This window comes from Lepisosteus platostomus, unplaced genomic scaffold (genome assembly GCF_059453375.1).
Source record: "Lepisosteus platostomus isolate fLepPlt1 unplaced genomic scaffold, fLepPlt1.hap1 Scaffold_72_H1, whole genome shotgun sequence".
In the NCBI taxonomy this organism is placed as follows: domain Eukaryota; kingdom Metazoa; phylum Chordata; class Actinopteri; order Semionotiformes; family Lepisosteidae; genus Lepisosteus; species Lepisosteus platostomus.
Window position 1 is genome coordinate 339,047 of NW_028291684.1, and position 24,398 is coordinate 363,444.

The following is a 24,398-nucleotide window of genomic DNA, read 5'->3' on the forward strand; positions in this document are numbered from 1 at the left end:
TGTGCCCCAATTAACACTTTACAGGTGCCATTCCCCGGCATTGTGGCCATTGTCGGTGCTCACACGCGATAAGATAAGGCGGAGGAGAGCGGGGCATGCCCAGCGGCAGACATTCAAGGAGGGGGCAGTGCGAGGTGAGGTGAGGTGCGACACGCCGGAGCCCCGACGCAGCTAATGCGGAGCACTTGTTGGACTGGCATCGAAAGGACGTGTGCGCACGGAGCGAGCCTTCCCTGCGGCGGAGCGTGGGAACTTTCTCCCCCCCTCCCGCTGCAGGAGTTGTGTGCACTGCAGCGGTGCCGAGAGAAAAGCACAGAAGGCAGCAGGCTCTGGAGAGCAGGTAAGAGACGGAGCCTTGTGGGCAGGCGAGCAGGCCCGTTTTTTGGAAATTGCTGAAAAGGTTTGTTCGGTGTGTGGCAGGCGCACGTCGCGAGCTTGCGTGGCGATCTGCCGGTCTGGAGTTATGCAAATGAGGCCGAATTGCATCCCGGGACATGCTGCGAATGCGCAACGGCGACTGCAGATGTGTAGGAAACGGCGCGCTCGTTTTCTCGTTTTGCCCACACTTTTGAGTGTTAGTGTGGCGTGTGAGTGTGTGAAAGAGTGGGCCCAGCAGGAGGCGGTGGCGTGCGGGGCGAGGAGGTGGCCTAGGCTGCGCGATTTGTGCTGTGGGTGCGGGCCGCTTGCAGGGGCCTGTTTAACTCATACTTACCTGGCAGGGGAGATACTTTGATCAAGAAGGAGGTTCACCCAGGGCGAGGCTTGGTCATTGCACTCCGGCTGTGCTGACCTCTGCGAATTCCCCAAATGTGGGAATCTCGACTGCATAATTTCTGGTAGTGGGGGACTGCGTTCGCGCTCTCCCCTGATGTGCTTGGTCCAAAATCAGATACGGGAGGGTTAGGACACCACGAGCTGCGTGGCTGCGGAAGGATCCCGGTTCGACAGGAGTGGACGCCGCTGCTGGTTCTCGCTGGCTTTTAGTTAGGGGTCCGGAGAAGCATCTCAAGCTAGTTCCACTACTCCTTCCGGACGTTCCTTCCCTTTTCAAAGTCAGTCGTTTTGCTGTAGTCTGCGTTCTTTAGGCTGATTATCGAGGTTAGCCTTTATTTGGTCATGGGGGGCCTCGGTACTGTATGCTGAGTCTAAAGACAGTTTCACCCGTTTTCTGATTGCTCGGTTCTGTACCAGTGCAGACATGTCAAACAGTGAATGGCTGTACCTCTATTGTATCCGTGCTCAATGAATGAAATCGGTAACAAATGAATATATGTCTAGTTATACGAAAAACGAGTGGTTTATCGACTCATCTTCATTTGCAGATTTAGAAGCAGCTTCGATATTCGTTTTACAGACGGGTTTTTTTTTTTGAATATGGGTCACACACATGCCACAGCAACAAAACATCTCTAGAGATGAGGCTATAGATCACCTTTCCATCCTGCAGGTTTTCCTCCCAAAGCCTACGGCACCAACGGCGACCCCTGCTGGCCGGGAGAGCAAAAGCTTACAGCACCTGGTATTCCCAGGCAGTCTCCCATCCAAGTACTAACCAGGCCCAACACTGCTTAGCTTCCGAGATCAGACGAGATCGGGCATGTTCAGGGTGGTGTGGCCGTAAGCGAAAGCCCTGGCGCCTGACTCGCTACTTGAAGCTGTGTGTGGCGGGGGTTCCGTGCCCCCCGAGCGGGACTGAAGGATCGTTCGTGTGCCACTCTTTGGAAAGGAGCTGCGTTCCAAATCGCATTGCGTGCCTGGATTTTGGCGAATGCGCTCCCTTGTGTTGGCACGTCCCGCACTGGAGGAGGACAAACAATCTGCACGGAGGAGCACCAGGCAAGTCTTCACCAGACAAAAACCTCCAGTGCACAGCACTCTGGAAACATTTCGGGGGTGTCGCGTGTTTATTTCAGCACGTAAAGCGCACCGGTCCAACACGTCGGCCGGGCGCGCGGCGCCTCCGCCCTCTTGTGGCCTTGCGGCGTCAGAGCAAGAGGCTCCTTCTCGCTGCCCTTCCGCTGTGTTGCAGGGCCCCGAGAGGGAACCCGGAGCGCGCACTTTGTGGGGGGCGGGGAACCGCGTTCGCGCTCTGCCCCCGGTCTCTTGCGCGAGTACTAAATCTCACGGACAGGGGGGCCTCGTCATTGATTGTTACAGGTGAGACGGGGATTAGGAGGAGACCCCGACTGATGGGTAAAGGGGAGCACTAACACCAGAGGGACACCACCGGCGTCTCTTTTTGAGAGCCGCCCTGGGGTTTCCTAATGGCCAAGGAGGGTCGGGACCTCGGTTTGATGCCTCCCCCGAAGGACGGCGCCTGTTTGTGCAGCAGAGTGTCGCCATCAGGAGGCTGGGGCGTAAGAGAGCCACACAGCCCGCAGGGTGAGCGCTCCCTACTGGTCCCAGTCACACCTCTTGCAGGAGCAGAAGCAACCGGATCTTTTCCGGGGGGGAATCTCCCATCCGGGTGCCGGCCAGGCTCACACCTTCACTGTGGCTGTGGAGGTGTGGTTTGTAAGGGCCCAAACTAGGGTTAGGGTTAGGGTTGGAAAACAACCTGGATTTTTTTAAATGCCTTTACTGTGCTCTAGGATGCATTTGAAATGCAGGAAAAGTGTTGGTTTGTTGTTTCCTTGATTACGAATTTTTACCAATTTTGCAGTTTTTTCTACTCCATATACTGTACATATCAAAATGCTGGTCAAGATTGGAGATTGTGATAATACACTTTCTAAATGCTAAACTCTCTTAATTATTGCATGTCAAAAGCCAATTAAAAGGATAGTTTTAGCCAGACATTGGTGGTAATTGGAATCCTTACCTTTTAAACTTAGGAAACAGTTTGGTTTTATGTGCAATTTCAGCAGCAAGTAAAGAAAAAGATCTGGATATCTGAACGTTTTTCTCAGGTGACACATTAAAATACTTTAAATGTGCAACTTTGAATGTTTCTGGCTGATTTGGAGTCATCTGGGTTACATTTTGGGCACTGTATTTGTAGGCAAGGTTGTGGAGGTGTGGTTCGTAAGGGCCCAAACTAGGGTTAGGGTTAGGGTTGGAAAACAACCTGGATTTTTTTAAATGCCTTTACTGTGCTCTAGGATGCATTTGAAATGCAGGAAAAGTGTTGGTTTGTTGTTTCCTTGATTACGAATCTTTACCAATTTTGCATTTTTTTCTACTCAATATACTGTACATATCAAAATGATGGTCAAGATTGGAGATTGTGATCATACACTTTCTAAATGCTAAACTCTCTTAATTATTGCATGTCAAAAGCAAATTATAAGGATAGTTTTAGCCAGACATCGGTGGTAATTGCAATCCTTACCTTTTAAACCTAGGAAACAGTTTGGTTTTATTTGCAATTTCAGCATCAAGTAAAGAAAAAGATCTGGATATCTGAAAGTTTTTCACAGGTGACACATTAAAATACTTTAAATGTGCAACTTTGAATGTTTCTGGCTGATTTGGAGTCATCTGGGTTACATTTTGGGCACTGTATTTGTAGGCAAGGTTGTGGAGGTGTGGTTCGTAAGGGCCCGAACTAGGGTTAGGGTTAGTGTTGGACAACACCTGGATTTTTTCTAATGCCTTTACTGTGCTCTAGGATGCATTTGAAATGCAGGAAAAGTGTTGGTTTGTTGTTTCCTCGATTACGAATTTTTACCAATTTTACAGTTTTTTCTATTCCATATACCGTACATATCAAAATGATGGTCAAGTTTAGAGATTGTGATAATACACTTTCTAAATGCTAAACTCTCTTAATTATTGCATGTCAAAAGCAAATTAAAAGGATAGTTTTAGCCAGACATTGGTGGTAATTGCAATCCTTACCTTTTAAACTTAGGAAACAGTTTGGTTTTATGTGCAATTTCAGCAGCAAGTAAAGAAAAAGATCTGGATATCTAAAAGTTTTTCACTGTTTTGACATGTCTGCACTGGTACAGAACCGAGCAATCAGAAAACGGGTGAAACTGTCTTTAGACTCAGCATACAGTACCGAGGCCCCCCATGACCAAATAATGGCTAACCTCGATAATCAGCCTAAAGAACGCAGACTACAGCAAAACGACTGACTTTGAAAAGGGAATGAACGTCCGGAAGGAGTAGTGGAACTAGCTTGAGATGCTTCTCCGAACCCCTAACTAAAAGCCAGCGAGAACCAGCAGCGGCGTCCACTCCTGTCGAACCGGGATCCTTCCGCAGCCACGCAGCTCGTGGTGTCCTAAACCTCCCGTATCTGATTTTGGACCAAGCACATCAGGGGAGAGCGCGAACGCAGTCCCCCACTACCAGAAATTATGCAGTCGAGATTCCCACATTTGGGGAATTCGCAGGGGTCAGCACAGCCGGAGTGCAATGGCTGAGCCTCGCCCTGGGTGAACCTCCTTCTTGATCAAGGTATCTCCCCTGCCAGGTAAGTATGAGTTGTACAGGCCCCTGCAAGCGGCCCGCACCCACAGCACAAATCGCGCAGCCTAGGCCACCTCCTCGCCCCGCACGCCACCGCCTCCTGCTGGGCCCACTCTATCGCACACTCACACGCCACACTAACACTCAAAAGTGTGGGCAAAACGAGAAAACGAGCGCGCCGTTTCCTACACATCTGCATTCGCCTTTGCGCATTCGCAGCATGTCCCGGGATGCAATTCGGCCTCATTTGCATAACTCCAGACCGGCAGATCGCCACGCAAGCTCGCGACGTGCGCCTACCACACACCGAACAAACCTTTTCAGCAATTTCCAAAAAACGGGCCTGCTCGCCTGCCCATAAGGCTCCGTCTCTTACCTGCTCTCCAGAGCCTGCTGCCTTTTGTGCTTTTCTCTCGGCACCGCTGCAGCGCACACAACTCCTGCAGCGGGAGGGGGGGGAGAAAGTTCCCGCGCTCCGCCGCAGGGAAGGCTCGCTCCGTGCGCACACGTCCTTTCGATGCCAGTCCAACAAGTGCTCCGCATTAGCTGCGTCGGGGCTCCGGCGTGTTGCACCTCACCTCACCTCACCTCGCACTGCCCCCTCCTTGAATGTCTGCCGCTGGGCATGCCCCGCTCTCCTCCGCCTTATCTTATCGCGTGTGAGCACCGACAATGGCCACAATGCCGGGGAATGGCACCTGTAAAGTGTTAATTGGGGCACAGGAACAGCCCGTCTCGTCTCGGGGGGGCCGGCTTCAGAGACAATACAGCAAACACAGCGGGGCGGGGGAAGAAGACGACACCACACATGCGGGTACATTCAGCTCCGGCCGGAACGAGACATTTGTCGGTCTTTTCAAGTGCCGAGAGCCGAGCAATCCTTCACTTGTATCGTTTCTCCCCGGTGACTAGATCTGGCCCTGCGACTCTCGACTGGGCTCACCCCCGGGGCAGCCCAGCAGGTGTGAGCCTGGCCGGCACCCGGATGGGAGATTCCCCCCCGGAAAAGCTCCGGTTGCTGCTGCTCCTGCAAGAGGTGTGACTGGGACCAGTAGGGAGCGCTCAGCCTGCGGGCTGTGTGGCTCTCTTACGCCCCAGCCTCCTGATGGCGACACTCTGCTGCACAAACAGGCGCCGTCCTTCGGGGGAGGCGTCAAACCGAGGTCCCGACCCTCCTTGGCCATTAGGAAACCCCAGGGCGTCTGTCAAAAAGAGACACCGGGGGTGTCCCTCTGGTGTTAGTGCTCCCCTTTACCCATCAGTCGGGGTCTCCTCCTAATCCCCGTCTCACCTGTAACAATCAATGACGAGGCCCCCCTGTCCGTGAGATTTAGTACTCGCGCAAGAGACCGGGGGCAGAGCGCGAACGCGGTCCCCCGCCCCCCACAAAGTGCGCGCTCTGGGTTCCCTCTCGGGGCCCTGCAACACAGCGGAAGGGCAGCGAGAAGGAGCCTCTTGCTCTGACGCCGCAAGGCCACAAGAGGGGGGAGGTGCCGCGCGCCCGGCCGACATGTTGGACCGGTGCGCTTTACGTGCTGAAATAAACACGCGACAGCCCCGAAATGTTTCCAGAGTGCTGTGCACTGGAGGTTTTTGTCTGGTGAAGACTTGCCTGGTAATCTCCGATAAGGAGATTGCTGTCAGAATGCACATCCGGATCCCAAACAGAATCTCTAGTCAAATATGATCATTTGTGAAACAGGCAAATGAGTGTCTGCTACAATATGATTGCTACATATCTGCATTTGTTGGTTTTTAAGGAGAAAGAGTGCAGGTGGTTAAAACCTGCGATCCAGTGTGTTGAAGTATTTCACAACACTACCCCTAGCACATCTGGAAATAAATCCTCATAATGATTATTGCCCTGGGCATGTACCAAAAAATCAGTGAGCATATACATATATATCACTGTGTTGAAGCTAGAGACACAGAATAAGTGCAAACACATCCTAAATACAGTGTTCCAGCACCTTTCACCTCATCCAGAATGTATCATTTTTTGAAAGGGATTGCTGTCAAAATGCACTACTGAATCCCAAACAGAATCCCTAGTCAAATATGATCATTTGTGAAACAGGCAAATGAGTCTCTCAGGTGCCCATTGCTCATTTTCAGACACATTTATGCAATACTTTCACCATGCGTTGAGCAATAGGGATTAAAGATACCAGAGGTAAGGTTTAAAAGTGATTCTGAGGTGCAACACATCAGCGAAACAGCTAGGCATCTGAAATGCGAGGTTTGAGAGCCCTTCAGGGAACACCGTACCCTAAAGGTACCAGAAGTCCACTAGTATAAGCATTAAGTCACTGTCACCCCTGTTGCAATGTGATTGCTACATATCTTCATTTCTTTGGTTTTTAAGGAGTTAGAGTGCAGGGGGTCTAAATCTGCGATCCAGTGTGTTGAAGTATTTCACAACTCTACCTGTAGCCCGTCTGGAAATAATTCCTCATTCTGATTATTGACCTGGGCATGTACCAATAAATCACTGAGCATATATATATATCATTGTGTTGAAGCTAGAGACCTGTATGTAATAATATGATGCTAAAATGTTATTTTCACATATAGTAATGTAATAAATGATTGCTTATGCTTTATAAACAAATCTAATTAAAATAAAAGCTTAAGTTTTGTATTTATCTTGTACCATAGAACATGATTTTCTTTGTATTTCAATCCCACAAAGTGTCCAAATGATGCACTACATGACATAAGGAAGATTATCACATGCATATCGGTATTATCTTTCTTATGAAAATGCATTCCTTTCATTACCTTTTACTTTTTAAAATGAACTCAAATTGTGTATAATGTAATAATGTAAGTAGAATAGATTCTAATAATATAATGATCCAGTGTGTTGCACTACTTCACTGATTCACTGCTCTATGCCGTCTGGAAATAAATCCTCAGACTGCTTACTGCCCTGGGCATGTACCAATGAATTACAGGAGCACATCTATTTATCACTGCGTTGAAGCAGGAGACACACAGTCTCTGCAAACACATCCTAAATACAGTGTTCCAGCACCTTTGACCTCATCCAGAACGTATCATTTCTTGAAAGGGATTGCTGTCCGATTGCACATCTGCATCCCAAACAGAATCCCTAGTAAAATACGATCATTTGTGAAACAGGCAAATGACTGTCTCAGGGGCCCATTCCTCATTGTCAGACATATGTATGCAATGCTTTCACCGTGCATTGAGCAATAGTGATTAAAAACACCGCAGGTAAGGTTAGATGTCATGTTCTATGATCATTTCTTTCAGCATTAGGGACTAAATATACTAAACGTATGATACTAAAATGTTATTTTCACATATATTAATGTAATAAATTATTGCTTATGCTTTATAAATAAATCTAATTAAAATAAAAGCTTAAGTTTTGTATTTATCTTGTACCATAGAACAAGATTTTCTTTGTATTTCAAGCCTACAAAGTGTCCTTTGATCTCTATTCTGTGGTAATCCACGATGACCCTGTTCTTCAGGTGATTCATCATGTCCTCCCTGGCCTGTTGAGAGGCCATCCTGATCTCTTCTGCCGTGGCGTGCTTCATACACGCCCTCTTCAAGTGAGCAGGAAGCTGATCAAAAGTATTCAGGTACATCTTGCACACCAGGGGAATCCTCGCGGGTTTCCTTTGAAAATAAATAATACCATCTGTATATAGAAACAAGCTAAGACTGATTTCTTAAATTATCCTTAAAATTCTCTCTCATAGTTTGAGGATAATGATTTTATTGCATTTATATAAGAATTGCTCATTGCTCCAAAATAAATAATGGTTTCATAAAAAAGTGAACACTTACTTGGTCTCAGTCACAGACTTTCCAATAGAAGCCATTGTGGAGTTCAGCAACTGCAGGTCCTAGAAGTGGGGAAGGAATTTTAAAAGAGAAATTGAATTACAATACAGAAGGAATGGCTGAGGGTTCACTGAAATATATAAATATACAAATTCCAAAGACTGAGTCCATATAGAAACAACTACTTTTCATTTTCAGTATAAGAAAAAAAAACATTATCTTCCAAAGCATCATAAAATTGTCCATTCTTCCAGACTCTACTTCTCCCTTGTAGTAGTACAGCAGACCTTTCCAGGTGAGCAGATCACAGAGTCCGAAATGAGCTTCCTCCATCAAGCAAAGTACCTGAACATGACTCTGTCTTCATAAAAGCGCCCCTGTAATAAAGAAATTAAATCCAAAATCAAGAGGGCAGTTGCCTACTGAAATACAAGAAGTCATCAATTTTAACCTAGCAACACATTAAAGGCTGCATCTATACAAGTGCGATTCTAGAAATGCTCACCAGATTACGTTTTAAGAAGGAACTGCGCCTCAGGTTCCGCCAAGATCTTAACTCGGATGGCAGGATTCAGAGTCCGGAGTGCGGACTGATGGCGAACGGAGGGTCCACATACTGTGGATCCCTCAGTGATCTTCCGCGTATTCAAACCGCCAGCGTGTGACTCCCCTGTCCCCGTGACCTCATTGCTCTGCTCTCTCCTCTGTGCAGCCGAGCCCGACTCACGGTAAAGTGAAAGAAAAGATGCCCTCAACGTGAGATTTACTCTGGAGCGAGGATAGATGTTACCTTTTTATCATTGAACTGGATGTATGTAATGTGGCGACTAGGTTCAATTTTGTATCCTCTTTGAAATATTAAGGACTGGGGTGAGCGTGATTTACCACCCTTTCAGCTAAGAACCCGACGTGCGGACCGTTTAAGCTGCATAGACTCGGTCGTTTAACTCTTCTCCATTAGCAGGGTTAAGGTTAAAGAAAAAAACATTGCTGACTTTTTTTTTTGCCAGCCGCTAGCGCTGATTAGCAAGGTTTGTATTTCATGTTTTGCAAGTTGCATCCATTTTAAGAAAAACAAGTCGCATTAAAGACAGGAAATAAATACTTGCATTTAATTAAGTCTAGCCGTAGGCGGTTGTCCATATTGACCAGTTCTGTTCGAGAACACAGAACAAAAAAGGCACCACTGGGATTCGGACCCAGGACTTCCTGTTTACTAGGCAGGCGCTTTAACCAACTAAGCCACGGTGCCCCGGGAGTGCTGTCCTTTTGCAGCCACTTGGACAGACCACTCAGACACATCTGCATTCGGTGTGTGCTCCGCCTGCTCGCTGAGCAAGTTGCCACCTTTACATACAATAGCAACATCGACACCAAGAGAAAGGATGACAAATGGCTTTTATCTGGAACTTTTCATGTCCAAGGAGCTCAATGTGCTTTCTGTGTACAACAGGGCCACTGAACTCCACACTGGCCACTGAACCACAGCAGTGGCTTGCTGGCTTGACATCTCCCAAGGAAAATGTTGAAATCGCATGTGGAACAGGAAAATGACCCTCGAGTACGAGGGGAAAAAAAAGAAAAAGATCATCTGGAGCGTGCCAACCCATGTCCGGACAGCCCAGTTTCGCCGACAAGGTGGCTGAGTGGTTAAGGTGATGGACTGCTAATCCATTGTGCTCTGCACGCATAGGTTCAAATCCCATTCTCATCGCTCTCTATGTCTGACACGTGTGCCTGTTCGACGTCGGCCCTCCTGTTGTTTGCTCTGGTGCTAGAGCCGTACATTTTCTAGCGGTGGCTGAACATGGTATAGTAGGCCAACGTCGGTATCGAGCAGTGACAGTAACAGTACTTACTGCGCCCCATAAGAAATCGTTTGTCCCTGTTCAAAAGAGATTGTGCGATGTCCTGCGGCGTTCGCAAAGCAAACCTTTGACAGTTTGAAAAGAGGAATTTATTCTGCTTACTGTGCGTGCAGTAGTTACAAAGTTGAACGTCTTTACACGATCTGCTGCAGTTTTCAGTGGGCGGGCTTTGTCAAATGGCTTGAAAAAACGCACTGTGTTTCGGCTCGGTAAACATCATGAGCAGTGTCCTGCATGTTTTCTGTGTATAGCTGTCTTTTAACGCATACAGAATTCATTCGAAATCATTGATTTCTACAATTAACAAAGGGTCCCTTTTTGAACCTGCGAGAAGCATTCTTTCAATGTAACAGATTTACTCCGGGGAAAGGCAGCATGACATTGAGAGTAGCTCAATCTTTCAGCACCCGTATCGGACTGCGTGTATGCAGACACCGCTCAGAATCCCCTGTAAGATTCTCCCTCAATTCTGTTTTGCAGTGCTTTAGCTCTTTCAAAAGGCTTCGCTTTGCTAGTCACAATCCAAGGCTCATGACAGCATTTGAAAACATTCGCCACTGCATTGGCCGGGAATCGAACCTGGGTCAACCGCTTGGAAGGCAGCTATGCTCACCACTATACCACCAACGCACGCCCGCAGGACACCACCAGAGAATGCTGCAGGACACCACCAGAGAATGCTTTTTTTAAACAAATGTTTATTAAACATATAGAATTTACAAATACAAATACAACAAGAGGATCAGAGTCATGTACAAGAGAAAAAAAACGCAGCAGAAAAAAACATTTAACTACCAGAGGTAATTAAGTAATTATGTGATCAAATTGTATATTTTACACGTATCATATTTTCCTTCCTTTAATATTTCTCAATTATTTATAAACTTTAGTTTCAACATGCATGCGTTTCCTGTAAAAAATAAAACTCAGCACACAGTTTTTCTTTTAACAACATTTCGATTACCTCTGGCATTCATGAAAAAGATATACACAAAAGCAAATAACTAACTCTAAGACTGTCTAAACTATTGAGTTTTTCAAAGAACCAGAACTATAACAGTCCTTAACACTTAACTACACCATTCCAAACTAACACTAAAGAAACACTAGTATATACTGGTATAACAAATAAAACCAAACATAATCATTAACTGAGCAGTCACTGGGAGCAAATCTCCTTCCCCTCCACAAAGGCCCTCGCTCCCACAAAGTAGGCTCTCCTCCCCTCTCTTCTGGCAGCTTCAACCTGGGGCCACAGCTGGTTCCTGGTGCTCCTGTCCACGGCAGACAGGTCCTCTGCAAACCTCAGTTTGTTCCCATTCAAATACTCATTCCCCCTCGCCGCTCGCCACAGCATGTCCCTCGCCGTCCTTTTGGTGAACTGTATTATAATCGATCTGGGGCGCACTTGCTCAGTTCGCTCAGACATGTTCGCTCTCCCGAGCCAGTGAACAAAGTCAATGGCCGATATAACGTCCTCCTGGTCCGGCAGGGTCCTTTTACAGATACCCTTCACTGTTGCAACAAGGTCCTTATCACGTTCCTCTTTAACTCCAAATAATTTTAAATTCCATCATCGACGGTATCTATCTACATCGTTCACATTCAATTCAAGTTCTTTAATATGCTTTTCTTGTTCGGTATTTACTTGTTTAAGAACTTTTACTTCACTCTTTAAGTCTTCAACCTCTTTAAACACACAGTCCATGGACTTTTTAAGACTATCGATTGCGACTGTATTAGATCGAATCATTTCCTTCAGCTCACCCATGCTCTGTGCCATCATGTTGAAGATGTTGGTCTGGAGCTCCTCCAGCGTCAGCTCGCCCCTTCCTCTCTTGGCTGCCGGGGTTTTCACAGGTGTGCTGGGCAGGGACTCCGGCTCTTCCTCTGGCAGCTGAGTCTCACTTGGGCTGCGAGCGCATCTCCAGCACTCTTTCCACGTCCCCTCCAGCTGCTTCACTTTTCCCTTTAGTTGCCATCAATTTTCTTGTAGTGCTATACATATACGATTGAGGTATCTTAGATTTCTCCTTCGAAGACCCAGCACTCTCTTTTCTTTTCTCAGTGTTACTCATATCGAAATTCTTAAACCTAAAAAAAATCGTTTTTTTTTCTTTCAGTTATAACTGAAGTTTTAACAACTACTGTTAAGTCCTTATTTTTCAGTAGTCAAAAAAAGCAAAAATTAACATTCAGGTCATGAAAAACTCAAAAAAAACTCCTCAACCACTAAACTTTACCTCCCACCTGAGCGCCATCTTGAACGCCCCTACCACCAGAGAATGCTCACGATTTCGGAAGCTGTCTCCGGGACGTGCTGATTCCGCACATCCTGAATAAATCATGATATAGTTAGTTGCTGTAGCTAGACGTTCAAATGAGTTTCATGGCCAGATGGACTGTTTCCTCCAGCGGTATAGTATTGCAGTGAGACAGCACGATGTCTGCAAGACTATGTCACGCTAAACGCCACAGATTTCCGAGGGTAAGGGTTAGGGTTAGGCTCTTATTATGGCGATTGTGACCGTCTGCTCTGCGAGTCCTCGGTCTCCGGCCGTCTGATTGGCGCTCTTTTCTTTGGGGGGCGGGAAGTGTCCGGCCGCAGGGGAACTTGGGACCTCGCTTTGCATAGCGGCTTCCCAGAGTGCGTCGTTTCCTGCACACTGTGGCCGGGTGTTTTCCGAGTTATCGCACGGATTGGGCACGCCCGCAAGCCGAGAGCCGCAGGCGATGAGCCCGGAGCTGAACGGGCCCCACTGGCTCATTTGTAAGGCCAGGTGCATTGCCAACCACGACCGGCAGGGCAGAGGCCTTGAAGGCGGCCTGGGCTCCTGAAGCTATGCAGCCACGCACTCTGGTTTCTCTTCATCTTGTACAAATCTTTCGCCTTTTACTAAAGATTTCCGTGGAGAGGAGCATGAATGAGTTCCATGCAATTTTTGTGCTTCCTTGCCTTCGGGTGGGGCGCAGCTGGGCTGGTCAAAGAGAGAAAACAAAAATGCTCGCAATCGCTCTTGTTATGGCAATTGTGGCCGTCTGCTCTGCGAGTCCTCGGTCTCCGCCTGTCTGATTGGCGCTCTTTTCTTTGGGGGGCGGGAAGTGTCCGGCTGCAGGGTATCTTGGGACCTCGCTTTGCATAGCGGCTTCCCAGAGTGCGTCGTTTCCGGCACAGTGTGGCTGGGTGTTTTCCGAGTTATCGCACGGATTGGGCACGCTCGCAAACCGAGAGCCGCAGGCGATGAGCCCGGAGCTGAACGGGCCCCACTGGCTCATTTGTAAGGCCAGGTGCATTGCCAACCACGACCGGCAGGTCAGAGGCCTTGAAGGCGGCCTGGGCTCCTACAGCTGTTCAGCTATACAGTCTGATTTCTCTTCATCTCGTACAAATCTTTCGCCTTTTACTAAAGATTTCCGTGGAGAGGAGCATGAATGAGTTCCATGCAATTTTTGTGCTTCCCTGCTTTCGGGTGGGGCGCAGCTGGGCTGGTCAAAGAGAGAAAACACAAATATGAAGCATTTCAGCAACGACATGCCATGAGACGATTGATAACGATTTCCATAGGATCCCCGCGGTTGCCTGGCAACCGTCAGCTTTGCGCAGTGGCAGTATCGTAGCCTGTGAGGTTTAGCCGAGGCGCGATTATTGCTAGTTGAAAACTTTTCCCAATACCCCGCTTCCGCTGGTGTGCAATGCAATCGGCGAAAGCAATTTTTGACAGTCTCGTCAGAGAATGAGGAAGGTGTTTAAAGACAGATTTTGTCATGGTAACATCATGGTAGAAAGAAACGAGCTTGTTACGTCTCAACAGAAACCCTCTTTAGCTCTTTCAGCGTTATGCAGAGAACAGCGTCTGTCGAGATCACTTTTGAGTCAGCGCGAAACGCCGTGTGCTGTCAGTTTGATTTCATATTGCTCGTAGCGGCGCCCGGCTGTTGTCTGTCAAACGTTAGGTTGCGCTTCTTCATGCTGCATCGTCGGCATGAGTGGAGCTTTTTAAACGTCTGTACTTAATGCGCCCCATAAGAAATGGTTTGTCCCCGTTCAAAAGAGATTGTGCGATGTCCTGCAGCATTCGCAAAGCAAACCTTTGACAGTTTGAAAAGACGAATTTATTCTGCTTCCTGTGCGTGCAGTAGTTACAAAGTTGAACGTCTTTACACGATCTGCTGCAGTTTTCAGTGGGCGGGCTTTGTCAAATGGCTTGGAAAAACGCACTGTTTCGGCTCGGGAAACATCATGAGCAGTGTCCTGCATGTTTTCTGTGTATAGCTGTTGTGGGCATTTCTCTGTTGTTGATTCTTTTTTTGTGTGTAACAAAGTGGCATTTTCATGTCCGGACGGGGAGACTTTATCATTCCGACATGAAGCCACCCTTAAGTCCTCTGAGGTGTGTCTGTCTGCAAGGCTTGTATTTTGGAAATGTTTTTTTGAAACGGAGAACGACTTTGAAATAGGCTTCCGCCGGCGCCTCGCGATCCAGGTAAGATTGTAGCAAGAACGCAGCGGGGGCGGGGCTTGCTGTAGTCGTGGCCGAGTGGTTAAGGCGATGGACTAGAAATCCATTGGGGTCTCCCCGCGCAGGTTCGAATCCTGCCGACTACATTGTCCGCCTCCAGTTGGTGTGTTCCGGCGCAAGCAAAGAAGTGCGCCTCTTTGCTGTTCCTGGTGGTTTTAAAACGCCCAATCGCTTGTACCCGCGGCCTTGGAAATAAATTATTCAGCGTCCGCGAATGGCATTTTGCAGCTGGAAGCAGATGTCGACGCGTTTTGCACAGAGCACCAAAAAAGCGTCTTTTTTGAAGGCTTAGGCACTGAGCGTTGGTGGTTCAGTGGTAGAATTCTCGCCTGCCACGTGGGAGGCTTGGGTTCGATTCCTGGCCAATGTAGTGGCTTTTGCAGCGAGTGGCTCCATCACTTGCATCCCCTTGCAACTCGCAACTGAAAACCCACTGAAGCTAAGCAGGTGTGAGCCAGGTCAGTACCCGGATGAGGGTGAGCTACAGGGAAAAACAAAGCTTCCAGCTGGAAGCGGTGTTAATGGTGCCGGCGGGGGGGCGCTCACCCTGAGGTCTGTGCGGGTCCCAATGCTCCAGTATAGTGACGGAGATGCTGTGTTGTAAAAGAGCGCTGTCTTTTGGATGACATGTAAAACCGAGGTCACAGCGCTCTGTGGTCATTCAAAATGACCACCAAAACCTTTGACAAAAGCTCTTGGTAATTGATGGTCTTCAATAATGCTTCTCCTTTAGGTACATTTTAACTCAGCTGAAAAATGCTGTGAAATGGGGGGGCACTTCAGGCCAGTGTAGGATTTGGCTTACAAGAACCATGAAACTGCACGAGAAAGCCCGTACACTGAATTACACGGCTTTCTATTCAAAGGACAAAAGAAATTCCCTGAGTTCGATTTTTTGCAGCACAGAGAGGAGCACAGTCATGAGGCCGGTTAGCTCAGTTGGTTAGAGCGTGGTACTAATAACACCAAGGTCGCGGGTTCGATCCCCGTACGGGCCAGGTCCTTTTCTCCTCTCTTACCAAAGCTGTTAGGTTCCTTTCCGTGGTGAAATGGGTTGTCATGCAATGCTGCCACACAGTGCCGACAGACAAGAGTGTTGCGGGAGAAGAGAAAAGTGTTTGAAAATTTAAGAGTGTCTTAGGTGGAGCCAAAATCAAGTGTCACAAATGCAAGTGGGAGGATTTCCAATGTTTAATATGGTAAAAATAACCGGTCCGGCACAGTCTGCCATGCTTTTGTCATATACTGTAAAGTGGTGTCGAACTGGGTGTCGAACTGGAGCCTCACCATTTGCATATGTGAGGATCCAGTTATACATCGAGTGTCACATTAAATGACAAAAATGAAGAGAGTTAAAGCAGCTGGAGAGGTTTTCTTACAACTTTTGAGCTGACACAGTTTTGGAAAATGTTTCCTTCACGCTGCACTGTACCACATAGGCAGCCAAGAGTCTCCAAAACAAAACAGAATTGACAGTCATATAATGTCCATTAACCCTGGTTTTAAATGCAGCATCATGTCTGCCATCATAAGAATATGAGTCCAATATTTTTGAATATAGTCAGAATGACTTCTAACCCTACCTGTGGTGTCTTTAATCCCTATTGCTCAATGCATGGTGTATGTACTGCATTCATGTGTCTTGAGAATGAGGAATGGGCCCCTGAGACAGTCATTTGCCTGTTTCACAAATGATCGTATTTTACTAGAGATTCTGTTTGGGATTCAGATGTGCATTCGGACAGCAATCCCTTTCAAGAAATGATACGTTCTGGATGAGGTCAAAGGTGCTGGAACACTGTATTTAGGATGTGTTTGCAGTGATTGTGTGTCTCCTGCTTCAACGCAGTGATATATAGATGTGCTCCTGTAATTTATTGGTACAAGCCCAGGGCAGTAAGCAGTCTGAGGATTTATTTCCAGACGGCAATAGAGCAGTGAAGCAGTGAAGTAGTGCAACACACTGGATCATTATTTGCATCTATTCTACTTAAATTATTACATTATACACAACTTGAGTTCATTTTAAAAATTAAAAGGTAATGAAAGGAATGCATATTCATGAGGAAGATAATACAGATATGCATGTGATAATCTTCCTTTTATCATGTAGTGCGTCATTTGGACACTTTGTGGGCTTGAAATACAAAGAAAATCATGTTCTAAGGTACAAGATAAATACAAAACTTAAGATTTTATTTTAATTAGATTTGTTTATAAAGCATAAGCAATCATTTAATACATTAATATATGTGAAAATGACATTTTAGCATCATATTACATACAGGTCTCTAGCTTCAACACAGCGATATATGTATATGCTCACTGATTTTTTGGTACATGCCCAGGGCAATAATCATTATGAGGAATTATTTCCAGATGTGCTAGGGGTAGTGTTGTGAAATACTTCAACACACTGGATCGCAGGTTTAAACCGCCTGCACTCTTACTCCTTAAAAACCAACAAATGCAGATATGTAGCAATCATATTGTAGCTGACACTCATTTGCCTGTTTCACAAATGATCATATTTTACTAGAGATTCTGTTTGGGATCCGGATGTGCACTCTGACCGCAATCTCCTTATCGCGGCTTTGCCCTTCTTGGCTCTTTGGACAATATCTCCATTTTGTGGTCGTTGTTGGTAATTTCTTCTTATGCCCTTTTTTATTTTAATTCTCTATTAGTTGATTCTAGAATCTCTACAATGGAGTTGAAAACATCAGTTTTATAGCAGACAATATGACATTATTTATAGTTCAATTAGAAACTTATTACCCTGTTTTTAACATAATAACAAATTAAAATTGATTAAAACTAAGTTTGGAACACCAGGGAACATAACAAATGATTTTTAGGAAAACCATGAGGTTCTCTGTGTCCAATGCCTGCAAGGGGAGAAAGCTAGAATCCTTTGATTTTTTCAGAATTTGAAAATAAACATCATATAACAACTGCTTTCATTCCTAGGAATGAAAAATAACAATTTTTGAAGACATAGTAGTTTCTAAAACACTACAATAAAGTTAAAAACATCAGTTTTATATTACATTATTTTTAGTGAAATTAGTCATTTTTTGCACTATTTTTAATAAAATATCTAATTAAAAGTGATTAAAATTAAGTTTGGAACAACAAGGAACACAAAAAAAAAGATTTTTAGGAAAACCATGAGGTCCTCTGTGCCCGATGCCTGCAAGGGGAGAAAGCTAGAATCCTAAAAAAAAGTTATCAATTCTAGAGCCTAAGAGGAAAACAAGACAAATGTATATCTCCAAATAATTTTATGTGCTTCAGAAGAGCCCAGGAAAGTTTTTTGCATACATGAAACCACGCCCGTTTGCACATAAGCAGACATGGTTGCACACACGACTGCATGAAAGCACACGTGCATGCGAAGTCATCCTGTTGAGAATTTGAAAAGCCGCACCACGCCGCACTTGAAATAGCTCTTACATTAGTGGTAGACGCAGGAATCGCCGTTTTATTTACGCTCTTACCAACGCGATGGAAAGCAAAACAAAGCAAAGCAGAGCAAAACAAAACGAACAAACGAAAACCCTCACGTCCCGCACTTGCATATAACGCTGTTACGTGCCCAAGCGGTATTGTACGTCATCCTAGCACTGCACCCTGGGGCGTAAGGTATATGGGAACGAGCACACGCCACGAATCGTCTCGAATCACTCCCTACAGCTGTAAGGCGCCTTGAAGCGTGCACCCCCAACATTCTTCTTTGCGCATCTGTGAAAGGTAAACTCTTGAGCAAACTCTGAACCAGCTCTAAGGAAACTAATCTGATTAGACGTTACTTTGACTCATCTTTTTACTCTCAGTGCTGGATTGCTCAAACTCCAGCTAGGGTTAGGTTTAACATTCCCACACTATTTAGACACTTTGTTTACGCTCAGTGCTGGATTTTTGGAACTTCAGGACGAGTGGGAATTTTCTCCTATCTGTCAATTCTGTTTTGTTTTGGAGACTCTTGGCTGGCTATGTTGTACAGTGCAGCGTGAATGAAACATTTTCCAAAACTGTGTCAGCTCAAAAGTTGTAAGAAAACCTCTCCAGCTGCTTTAACTCTCTTCATTTTTGTCATTTAATGTGACAATCGATGTATAACAGGAGCCTCACATATGCAAATGGTGAGGCTCCAATTCGACACCACTTTACAGTATATGACAAAAGCATGGCAGACTGTGCCGGACCGGCAGATAACGTCCGCTTATTTTTACCATATTAAACATTGGAAATCCTCCCACTTGCATTTGTGACACTTGATTTTGGCTCCACCTAAGACACTCTTAAATCTTCAAACACTTTTCTCTTCTCCCGCAACACTCTTGTCTGTCGGCACTGTGTGGCAGCATTGCATGACAACCCATTTCACCACGGAAAGGAACCTAACAGCTTTGGTAAGAGAGGAGAAAAGGACCTGGCCCGTACGGGGATCGAACCCGCGACCTTGGTGTTATTAGTACCACGCTCTAACCAACTGAGCTAACCGGCCTCATGACAGTGCTCCTCTCTGTGCTGCAAAAAATCAAACTCAGGGAATTTCTTTTGTCCTCCTTTGAATAGAAAGCCGTGTAATTCAGTGTACGGGCTTTCTCGTGCAGTTTCATGGTTCTTGTAACCCAAATCCTACACTGGCCTGAAGTGCCCCCCCATTTCACAGCATTTTTCAGCTGATTTAAAATGTACCTAAAGGAGAAGCATTATTGAAGACCATCAATTATCAAGAGCTTTTGTCAAAGGTTTTGGTGGTCATTTTTAATGACCACAGAGCACTATGACCTCGGTTTTACATCTCATCCAAAAGACAGCGCCCTTTTACAACACAGCTTCTCGGTCACTATATTGGGAGATTGGGACCTGCACAGACCTCAGAGTGAGCGCCTCCCCGCTGGCCCCATTAACACCGCTTCCAGCTGGAAGCTTTGTTTTTCCCTGTAGCTCACCCTCATCCAGGTACTGACCTGGCTCACACCTGCTTAGCTTCAGTGGGTTTTCAGTTGCGAGTTGCAAAAGTTGGGATGCAAGTGATGGAGCCGCTCGCTGCAAAAGCCACTGCATTGGCCAGGAATCAAAACCAAGCCTCCTGCGTGGCAGGCGAGAGTTCTAACAATGAACCACCAATGCTCAGTGCCTGTACCTTCAAAAAAGACGCTTTTTTGGTGCTCTGTGCAAAAAGCGTCGACATCTGCTTCCAGCTGCAAAATGCCATCCGCGGACGCTGTGAATTTATTTATTTAGACACCGCTCAGAATCCCCTGTAAGATTCTCCTTCAATTCCGTTTTGCAGTGCTTTAGCTCTTTCAAAAGGCTTCGCTTTGCTAGTCACAATCCAAGGCTCGTGACAGCATCTGAAAACACTCACCACTGCGTTGGCCAGGGATCGAACCTGGGTCAACTGCTTGGAAGGTAGCTATGCTCACCACTATACCACCAACACACGCCCGCCGGAGCCCTCCAGGACACCACCAGAGAAAGCTCACGATTTCAGAAGCTGTCTCCGGGACGTGCTGATTCCACACATCCTGAATAAATCATGTTATTGTTAGTTGCTGTAGCTAGACGTTCAAATGAGTTTCATGGCCAGATGGACTGTTTCCTCAAGTGGTATAGTATTGCAGTAAGACAGCACGATGCCTGCAAGACTATGTCACGCTAAACACCACAGATTGTGTTTGTCCGTTCGTGTCAGTCGTCCTGCAGCCACGGGAAGTGGGACACAAACATGCTGCAATGCTTTCAAGACATTAGGATTTGTTTGTGCAACATCCGAGAAGAGTACTTGTGGCTTGAATGTGACTGAGCAAGGTGTTTAAAGACAGAGACTGAAAACTGTTAAAGGATGAGTCAAAGAAACGTCTAATCGGATTAGTTTCCTTAGAGCTGGTTCAGAGTTTGCTCAAGAGTTTACCTTTCACAGATGCGCAAAGAAGAATGTTGGGGGTGCACGCTTCAAGGCGCCTTACAGCTGAAGGGAGTGATTTGAGACGATTCGTGGCGTGTGCTCATTCCCATATACCGTACTCCCCGGGGTGCAGTGCTAGGATGACGTACAATACCGCTTGGGCACGTAACGGCGTTATATGCAAGTGCGGGACGTGAGGGTTTTGCGTTTGTTCGTTTTGTTTTGCTCTGCTTTGCTTTGTTTTGCTTTCCATCGCGTTGGTAAGAGCGTAAATAAAAAGGCGATTCCTGCGTCTACCACTAATGTAAGAGCTATTTCAAGTGCGCCGTGGTGTGGCTTTTCAAATGCTTAACAGGATGATTTCACATGCACGCGTGCTTTCATGCAGTCGTGTGTGCAACCATGTCTGCTTACGTGCAAACGGGCGTGGTTTTATGTATGCAAAAAACTTTCCTGGGCTCTTCTGAAGCACATAAAATTATTTGGAGATATACATTTGTCTTATTTTCCTCTTAGGCTCTAGAATTGATAACTTTTCATTTCATTTTTGGCATTTTTCATCATTTTCCAGAAAGTGGTTGCAAGCCCGATATCATGCGAAGAAACTTCAGGATTCGGGGATCAGTCAATGGATTTTCTTTAAAGTTGGATTTTTGCACTCTGTGGACCAAGAGATGTTGTTCTATAATGTTTTTTTTTTTCAAATTTAAAAATATCATTTTTTCATGGAGCTTTGAAGGGGATGGATTCACCCTCCTTTAGCCAGGACAGAGCTCCAGGAGCCTGGGTAGGATTCTACCTTTCTCCCCTTGCAGGCACCTGGCACAGAAGACATCATTTTTTTTTCTTAAAATCTTTTTTTTTGTGTTCCTTGTTGCTCCAAACTTAATTCTAATCACTTTTAATTTGAGATTATATTAAAAATAGTGCAATAAATGACTAATTTCACTAAAAATACTAAAAGTAATATAAAACGGATGTTTTTAACTTTATTGTAGTGTTTTAGAAACTAATATGTCTTCAAAAATGGTTATTTTTCACTCCTAGGAATGAAAGCTGTTGTTATATGATGTTTATTTTCAAATTTTGAAAAATCAAAGGATTCTAGCTTTCTCCCTTTGCAGGCATCGGACACAGAGAACCTCATGGTTTTCCTAAAAATCATTTTTTATGTTCCCTGGTGTTCCAAACTTAGTTTTAATCAATTTTAATTTGTTATGTTACAAACAGGGTAATAAATTCTTAATTGAACTATAACTAATTTCATATTGTCTGCTACAAAACTGATATTTTCAGCTCTATTGTAGAGATTCTAGAATCAACTAATAAAGAATTGAAATAAAAAAAGGCATAAGAAGACATTACCAACAACGACCACAAGATGGAGATATTGTCTAGACATTACCAACAACGACCACAAGATGGAGATATTTTCCAAAGAGGCAAGAAGGGCAAAGCTGCAATAAGGTAAAATCATTTTTTGAAAGAGATTGTTGTCAGAATGCACATCCGTATCCCAAACAGAATCTCTAGTAAAATATGATCATTTGTGAAACAGGCAAATGAGTGTCCGCTACAATATGATTGCTACATATCTGCATTTGTTGGTATTAAAGGAGTAAGAGTGCAGGGGGTTTAAACCTGCGATCCAGTGTGTTGAAGAATTTCACAACACTACCTCTAGCACATATGGAAATAAATAATGATTATTGCCCTGGGCATGTACTAAAAAATCAGTGAGCATATATATATATATCACTGGGTTGAAGCTAGAGACACAGAATAACTGCAAACACATCCTAAATACAGTGTTCCAGCACCTTTGACCTCATCCAGAACGTATCATTTCTTGAAAGGGATTGCTGTCCGAATGCACATCTGAATCCCAAACAGAATCTCTAGTAAAATACGATCACTTGTGAAACAGGCAAATGACTGTCTCAGGGGCCCATTTCTCATTGTCAGACACATGTATGCAATGCTTTCACTGTGCATTGAGCAATAGGGATCAAAAACTCCGCAGGTAAGGTTAGAAGTCATGTTCTATGATCATTTCTTTCAGCATAAGGGACTAAATATACTTAACGTATGATGCTAAAATGTTATTTTTACATATATTAATGTAATAAATGATTGCTTATGCTTTATAAACAATCTAATTATAATAAAAGCTTAAGTTTTGTATTTATCTTGTACCATAGAACATGATTTTCTTTGTATTTCAAGCCCACAAAGTGTCCAAATGATGCACTATATGATATAAGGAAGATTATCACATGCATATCGGTATTATCTTTCTTATGAAAATGCATTCCTTTCATTACCTTTTACTTTTTAAAATGAACTCAAATTGTGTATAATGTAATAATTTAAGTAGAATAGATTCAGGTAGAAAATATAGAGTCATGATGTTTATGTCTGACATCATTTCACATGGGTGAATTTTAAGCTAAGAAATAAAAACATTTACAATGAAGATACCATTGCTTAATTTTAAATGCCTTTAAAAAATAAATACCTCCTGAGAATAATTTGCCACTCAAAGATCCTTGGTAAGGTACTGTTTGAATCCAATCAGGAGAGGAGCATCCAGGGAGTGCTTTCTATAGAGTCCAGCTTGGGCCACTCTCTTCCGGAGAGCCTGCTGATACTTTTTAACTACTCAGGGCCTGTAAGGATATAAAACACCGGTTTAAACATTTTATACCTATAAGACAAATTAGCATTTTAGTAAAAAATAGATACATCTGAAAAATAAAAAGTCTTACTGCTGATAGAGTTCTTCAGAGCTCACATCTTCCCCTTCCTTATCCGCTTCTGTTTCAGTTTCTAGAGCAGCCTCTGGCATCTCTTCCTCCTGGACAGCGGCCTCTTGCTCAGGGCCGCTGGAACGTAGGTAGATTCTTTTCAACATGCTTTTACATAATATGTTGTAACAATGATTTCAAAAAGAAACTACAGAAGCGTTACAGATTAAAAATATCTCACCTTGCCGATGTGTCTTCAGGCTTCCCATGTACAAAAAGGCCCAAGGACTCTAGCAGTCTTACAACCACTATTCTGTTTGCCTCACCAGACACGATCTCTATTCTGTGGTAATCCACGATGACCCCGTTCTTCAGGTGATTCATCATGTGCTCCCTCGCCTGTTGAGAGGCCATCCTGATCTGTTCTGCCATGGCGTGCTTCATACACGCCCTCTTCAAGTGAGCAGGAAGCTGATCAAAAGTATTCAGGCAAATCTTGCACACCAGGGGAATCCTCGCGGGTTTCCTTTGAAAATAAATAATACCATCTGTGTATAGAAACAAGCTAAGACTGATTTATTAAATTATCCTTAAAATTCTCTCTCATAGTTTGAGCATAATGATTTTATTGCATTTATATAAGAATTGCTCATTGCTCCAAAATAAATAATGGTTTCATAAAAAAGTGAACACTTACTTGGTCTCAGTCACAGACTTTCCAATAGAAGCCATTGTGGAGATCAGCAACTGCAGGTCCTAGAAGTGGGGAAGGAATTTTAAAAGAGAAATTGAATTACAATACAGAAGGAATGGCTGAGGGATCACTGAAATATATATATATACAAATTCCAAAGACTGAGTCCATATAGAAACAACTACCTTTCATTTTCAGTATAAGAAAAAAAAACATTATCTTCCAAAGCATCATAAAATTGTCCCTTCTTCCAGACTCTACTTCTCTCTTGTAGTAGTATAGCAGACCTTTCAAGGTGAGCAGATAACAGAGTCCGAAATGAGCTTCCTCCATCAAGCAAAGTACCTAAACATTACTCTGTCTTCATAAAAGCGCCCCTGTAATAAATAAAATAAATCCGAAATCAAG

At 44.8% G+C, this 24,398-nt stretch overlaps 9 non-coding genes across 9 annotated transcripts; 5 read left to right on the top strand and 4 right to left on the bottom strand.

Annotated features, from left to right (window-relative positions):
• The first annotated feature begins 704 nt into the window (after nt 1-704).
• Nucleotides 705-868, top strand: LOC148631998 (U1 spliceosomal RNA). Its single transcript, XR_015934501.1, has one exon. It is a non-coding gene; the product is annotated as a U1 spliceosomal RNA (small nuclear RNA).
• A 636-nt stretch (nt 869-1,504) lies between these two features.
• Nucleotides 1,505-1,623, bottom strand: LOC148631999 (5S ribosomal RNA). The gene has a single exon (XR_015934508.1). It is a non-coding gene; the product is annotated as a 5S ribosomal RNA (ribosomal RNA).
• Nucleotides 1,624-4,267: 2,644 nt separating this feature from the next.
• LOC148632000 (U1 spliceosomal RNA) lies at nt 4,268-4,431 on the bottom strand. The gene has a single exon (XR_015934498.1). It is a non-coding gene; the product is annotated as a U1 spliceosomal RNA (small nuclear RNA).
• A 6,236-nt stretch (nt 4,432-10,667) lies between these two features.
• Nucleotides 10,668-10,739, bottom strand: trnag-ucc (transfer RNA glycine (anticodon UCC)). Its single transcript has one exon. It is a non-coding gene; the product is annotated as a tRNA-Gly (tRNA).
• A 2,222-nt stretch (nt 10,740-12,961) lies between these two features.
• Nucleotides 12,962-13,078, top strand: LOC148632002 (U5 spliceosomal RNA). The gene has a single exon (XR_015934512.1). It is a non-coding gene; the product is annotated as a U5 spliceosomal RNA (small nuclear RNA).
• Nucleotides 13,079-13,469: 391 nt separating this feature from the next.
• On the top strand, nt 13,470-13,586 carry LOC148632003 (U5 spliceosomal RNA). The gene has a single exon (XR_015934523.1). It is a non-coding gene; the product is annotated as a U5 spliceosomal RNA (small nuclear RNA).
• Nucleotides 13,587-13,701: 115 nt separating this feature from the next.
• On the top strand, nt 13,702-13,843 carry LOC148632004 (U4 spliceosomal RNA). Its single transcript, XR_015934537.1, has one exon. It is a non-coding gene; the product is annotated as a U4 spliceosomal RNA (small nuclear RNA).
• A 790-nt stretch (nt 13,844-14,633) lies between these two features.
• trnas-aga (transfer RNA serine (anticodon AGA)) lies at nt 14,634-14,715 on the top strand. Its single transcript has one exon. It is a non-coding gene; the product is annotated as a tRNA-Ser (tRNA).
• A 5,297-nt stretch (nt 14,716-20,012) lies between these two features.
• Nucleotides 20,013-20,084, bottom strand: trnag-ucc (transfer RNA glycine (anticodon UCC)). The gene has a single exon. It is a non-coding gene; the product is annotated as a tRNA-Gly (tRNA).
• Nucleotides 20,085-24,398: the final 4,314 nt, after the last annotated feature.